Genomic DNA, 6,055 nt, shown 5'->3' with positions numbered 1-6,055 from the left:
GGATGGAATTAATTACGGATTGTGACTTGTTATTACATGCCTCCTAAAGGTCTTAATTAAAAATAGTTACATAGTAAGGGATGTAATCGCATAGTAGGTCTCGGATCTGCTATTCCTGTTCACACACCTTGCCAGGGCTACTCTCTGGGGGTGGATGAAATTAATTGCGGATTGTGACTTGGTTATTACAAACCTACAACGGTCTTAATTACACATATTACTTAATAAGGAATGTAATGGTGTATTCAGTCGTGTATCTGTCATTTCTATTCATGCTCCTTGCCAGGGCTACAATCTGCAGGTGTTTCGAATTAATTATGGATTGTGATTTACTATTGCATACCTACCAACAAATTTTAGATACATTTAAAGTATTAATGCTTATCTATCTTATCCTCTAATATGAAGTTTTAACATTATGGCATAATTATAATATAGTTTTGAGTGCTCATTTAAGAATTCTGGATAATTTATGCCGTCATTTTTATCGTATTCTTTGTTCAATAGTTTAAATATTATATCGTATCAAACTACAATGCAGAAACATAATATGTAGGTGCATTATCATCTTATTAGACTTGTTACTAACCAAATCAATCAGTTTCAGCTATGGAGAGAGATCCCAACATGAGTTATCAAAGGTCTGAACCGAATGACAATGGAGAATCTAATAGAGATCTTCATGACCCAGGAGCACCCAGGTACGAGGGTCGGGGTTCAAGTCGAATCTGTAACCCAGGAGTGCCCAGGTCAGAGGGCCGGGGTCTAGATAATAGCATTCATGATCCAGGAGTGCCCAGCCAGGGTCAGGGTCAAAATGCACTTGATTTATCGCAGCATTATAAGGAGCCAAACGTAAACGTACCACGAGGAAGGCGCCGCAACAGAGGCGGTTCTTCAGAGAGGTGGTGTAGAAGGCGTCGTAGTACTTCTTCTGAGGACTCTGGTGAGCGATACTATTCTGCTACTAAACGATCGAGACCGTCTAAATCTAAAGATAATTATATTTTGGATAAGGTGTTATCTATTTTAAATCAAGTCAAGAGTTCAGATAAACCCAAGTTGACGTTTAATACAAATGTTATACCTGAATTTGATCCAATGTGTAAAGAGCAAACTGCATTAACGTGGATAACCAAGGTTGAAGAATGTGCAGAAATTTACGGGTGGGATGATAAAGAAACTATACATTACGCGTTGCCAAAATTAACGGGGGTTGCTAAATCTTGGTACCAAGGTTTACCAACATTACTATTCACTTGGCCAGAATGGAAAAAGAAAATAATTGAATCCTTTCCCTGTCGCGAGGATTATGCTGAGCTCTTGACCGAAATGTTAACTAAGAGAGTTAAGTATGGCGAATCATTGGAGCACTATTACTATGCGAAGGTTAACCTGCTAAATAGATGTAAAATTTATAAGAAAAAAGCGGTGGACTGTATCTTATATGGCGTAGAAGACCGTGCTGTAAAAGTAGGTGCTCAGGCTGCTCAATTCACTGAGCCTGAACAGGTCCTTAAATATTTTAGATCTGTAAAAGTAGGACAGAATAGGGATAGAGACCCTCGAGATTCTTCACGAATTCGTATTGATCGCAAAACATTTTCAACATTTAAGCCAGGTACATCAAAAGAAAACGGCATTACGTGTTACAATTGTAGTGAACTCGGGCACCGTAGCTCTAAATGCAACAAACCTCCAGAAAAATGTACATTTTGTGAAAAATTAGGGCATCTTGCTGTTCATTGCTTCAAGAATAAGTGTAAGGGTCAGGAGCGGATCAAGGATAGGAATGAGGTACAAGTCGCAAAATTAAGTGTTGATGACGCAAATGATAAGTATATAATTGACGTCAAGATTAATGATACACCTGTTAAATGTCACGTTGATCTAGGCAGTCAATGCTCACTAATCAAACAAAGCACATCAAAAGAACTTGACCTTGAAGTCACTGTCCCTAAGGATCTACCTGTGCTAAGGGGAATTGGGGCCAATTTGATAGCACCGGTAGGGATGTCGGTGTGTTTAGTTGAAGTACAGAATATTAAAGAAACTGTGAACATGTATATTGTCGAAGATTTTGTTATTCATCAACCGGTTTTACTGGGACACTCCTTTACTGAAAAGCCAGATATTATTATAACGAAGACTCCGACCGAACTAATATTTAATAGAATTATCCCAGACAAAATTCATTTAACAGTCAATAAACAAATTGACATTCCTAATAATTCAGTAAGACCCGTGGCCGTTGTTTCTCATTCACAATTGACCGGTTCCGTTCTTGTAGATGGTTCTTTGCGAGGACCTGAAGGTAAAGAATATTACATTCTTCCGGGTCAATACGACCTTAAACAAGGTTCTAGTACACTGTTGGTTTTCAATGTGTCACCTCGAACTATTACTATCAATAAAGATTTTCTTATGACTCGAGCTTTCTTCAAAGAAAACTTGCATGATAGGCTTGGAATTCTAGATACCTGTGGTGTTTCGTTCAGCGTAAATGAATTGGATCAACCAATAAACTGTGGTGATAAACTGAACGACGAGGAACGTTTACAATTGCAACAACTACTCTCAAGTCACAACGATTGTTTTTCGGATAGTCTTAATAATCTCGGTTTCACTAAGGCGACAGAAATGGTTATTGAACTTGATGACTCGCAACCAGTTGTGTATCGTCCTTATCGAATGTCTGTCGCTGAGAGAGCGTTAGTTAGGACTATGGTACAGGAGATGCTTGATAGTGGCATTGTTAGGGAATCCTCCTCGCCTTATGCGAGTCCCATAGTCTTGGTTCAAAAGAAGACTGGAGACAAACGCTTATGCGTTGACTACCGGGCTTTAAATCGCAAAACTAAAAAGGATCATTACCCACTCCCCCGTGTTGAAGACGAATTAGACGTGTTAGCCGGTAATACTTTATTTACTTCTCTTGATTTGGCGTCTGGGTATTACCAAATACCCATTGCAGAGGAATCGCGGCACAAAACAGCGTTTGTAACCCCTGACGGTCAGTTTGAATACAATCGCATGTCTTTTGGGCTAGTCAATGCCCCTTCTGTCTTCCAGAGAACAATTAATAAAATATTATCAGAAGCTAAAATTAAATATGCCATTGTTTATATGGACGACATACTTATTCCATCAAAAAACGTATCAGAGGGGTTGCAAAGGCTGGAAGAAGTCCTTAAATTGTTAAGGCAAGGTGGACTCACTTTGAAACTTAGCAAGTGTCATTTCTTTCAAAACATTATAGATTTTCTCGGATTCGAAGTTAGTGCTGAAGGCATTCGTCCTGGATCTAGGAAAATAGACGCAGATCAAAATTTCCCAAACCCAATAATCAACATGAACTAAGACAGTTTTTAGGCTTGTCGGGGTTTTTCCGCCGTTTTATTAAAAGTTACGCCATATTGGCATCCCCTCTTACCGATCTCTTAAAAAGAACATTCCTTGGACATGGGGAGATATTCAAAACAAGGCCTTTACTGATTTAAAGACGCTACTAACTCAACGTCCTTTACTTGCGCTATATGATCCTACTGCAGAAACTCAACTTCATACTGACGCCAGCAAGGAGGGTGTAGCTGGTATCTTACTTCAATGTAATGCTAGTGGAATTTTTCAACCAGTTTCATATTTCAGTCGAAAAACCACACACGATGAACGTAAACTCCACTCGTATGAGCTCGAAACATTAGCCGTTGTAGCGTCATTAAATAGATTTAGAGTATATTTAATTGGCGTACCGTTTAAGATCCTCACCGACTGTAATGCTCTTAGATTTACTCTAACGAAACGCGACGTAATTCCGCGAATTGCACGATGGTGGGTCCAATTACAGGAATACGATTGCTGTATTGAGTATAGGCCTGGGCCCCGAATGACACATGTCGATGCATTGAGCCGCAACCCTGTCGACTGTGGGGAATTAGAATCTCACGTTCTAGATGTACTTGCCTTACAAGAACCCGAACAGAATTGGATAACCACCGTTCAATGCGCAGATGATGAAGTAAAGTCTATTAAAGAAACTCTAAGTAATCCTGAATCCGAACAAGTAGCCGAACTATGCAAAAATTATAAGCTTAAAAACGGTCGTGTATATCGAATTATCGGCGAGGAACTTAAATGGCTTGTACCTAAGGGCGTCCGTTGGCAAATTGTAAAAAAGAACCACGATGACGTGGGTCATTGCGGGTTTGAAAAAACTCTTCAACGCATTCGGAAACATTATTGGTTTGCCAAAATGAGGCGCTTCACAAAAAAATATGTTTCGTCTTGCTTAGAGTGTGCGCATCACAAAGCACCTGGAGGTAAGCGAGAGGGTGAGCTCCACCCCATAGACAAAGTCAGCATACCTTTCCATACACTTCACGCTGATCATCTCGGTCCATTTGTAAAAAGAAAAAAAGGAAATTGTTATCTTTTAGTAATGGTCGATGGTTTTTCTAAATTCGTTAACATAACCCCAGTCAAAAATACGAAATCCATCACTAGTATAAAAGCAGTTAAAGACCACATTAAATACTTCGGGGTCCCCTCCCGACTTATTACAGACAAAGGGTCAAGCTTCACAAGTAACACTTTTAAAGACTTCGTAACAACATACGGTATTAAACATATTCAAAACGCCGTTGCCACCCCCCGAGCGAATGGTCAAGTAGAGCGGTTTAATCGAACCATTCTTAACGCATTATCTATCTCATCACACGGCGATGATGATAAAAACTGGGATGATCATATTTCTGACATTCAGGTAGGTCTCAATACAACAACTCACAAAACTACTCGGAAAAGTCCATCAGAGCTTCTCTTTGGATTCAATATCACAACTCGATCACAGGGCATTTTAAGTTCTGTTATCAATGACACAATTCATGTTTCCAATGCGGAGGAGTTAGGAGAAATTAGGAATACAGCTAGCAAAAAAATTAAAGAACAGCAAGTTAAAGATGCTGAAAGGTTCAATAAAAGTAGAAAACCCGCTAAACAGTATAGCGAGGGTGACTTGGTACGTGTAGAAAGGCAAGTTCCCCATGACGGTAAATCCCAGAAGCTAGTAATTAAATATCAGGGCCCCTATCGTATAGTGAAAGTGCTCCCTAATGACAGGTTTTTGATAGAAGATACCCCTCTGACACGTAGACACGGTCGACGCTATGAAAATATAGTAGCGATAGATAAACTACAGCCCTGGATGAGTTTTAATAGGGACTTAACATTTAGTGACACAGAAAGTGGTGACAGCGAACGTGATTAGATGATTTATATAAGTAATCCAATATGTATTTTAAAAAAAATGTAATTTATGTTTTCATTATAATTGTTACCTTTGAATTATTATGTTAATAGTATACCTATATCGACAATCTCTCGAACACTTGTTATATAATAAGAATTTGTTGTAAGAATCGTCTAAAAATCTTGATTTTTAAATGTAAGTTCAAGCGACCGTATTATGTATTTACTAATTTAAATTGTTGAATGTAATTAATAATACAAATTATTCCTTTCATTGAAAATGTATTTAGTTCATACCCTAGAATAAAGTTTACATTCTCTAACATATTTACTTGGTTATGTATCTAGATGTAAATGTTTTGTTGCATAAGCGAAGGGACTCGCATCAAACAGGATGGCCGAGTTGTAAGCGACATATTAGATATATAAATAATTTTGTCCTATTGTAATTATATTTTTGTAATATTAGGGCACTATTTATATTAAAGAGTATGAGCATTGTTTCCGTTGCTACATTGTTAGGTTGGTAGCGCCAGTAGCTTTAGTTGATGGCGCCACAATACACTATATTGGTGGCGCCAAAAATGCAGCCCTACCAAAAAGCTCCCACCATACTGCTAACGTTTCTTAATTTGTGATACTCGAGTGCTCGACATTCTGTTTGTTGGAGTCTCAGAGGACAGTGCCTCTCATCTTGCTTTACCGTGCTATTTTATCATGCAAAGTGTATAATAGTAATTAGTCTTCATACCAATAAACGAAGAACACAAGGAGTTGGAATTTTATTTCTGAAACTTCCTAATAATAT

Source organism: Hyposmocoma kahamanoa, unplaced genomic scaffold (assembly GCF_003589595.1).
Source record: "Hyposmocoma kahamanoa isolate Upper Pololo Valley unplaced genomic scaffold, ASM358959v1 210, whole genome shotgun sequence".
Classification (NCBI taxonomy): domain Eukaryota; kingdom Metazoa; phylum Arthropoda; class Insecta; order Lepidoptera; family Cosmopterigidae; genus Hyposmocoma; species Hyposmocoma kahamanoa.
The sequence above is the reverse complement of the archived record's forward strand: the minus strand, read 5'-3'. Positions refer to the sequence as shown.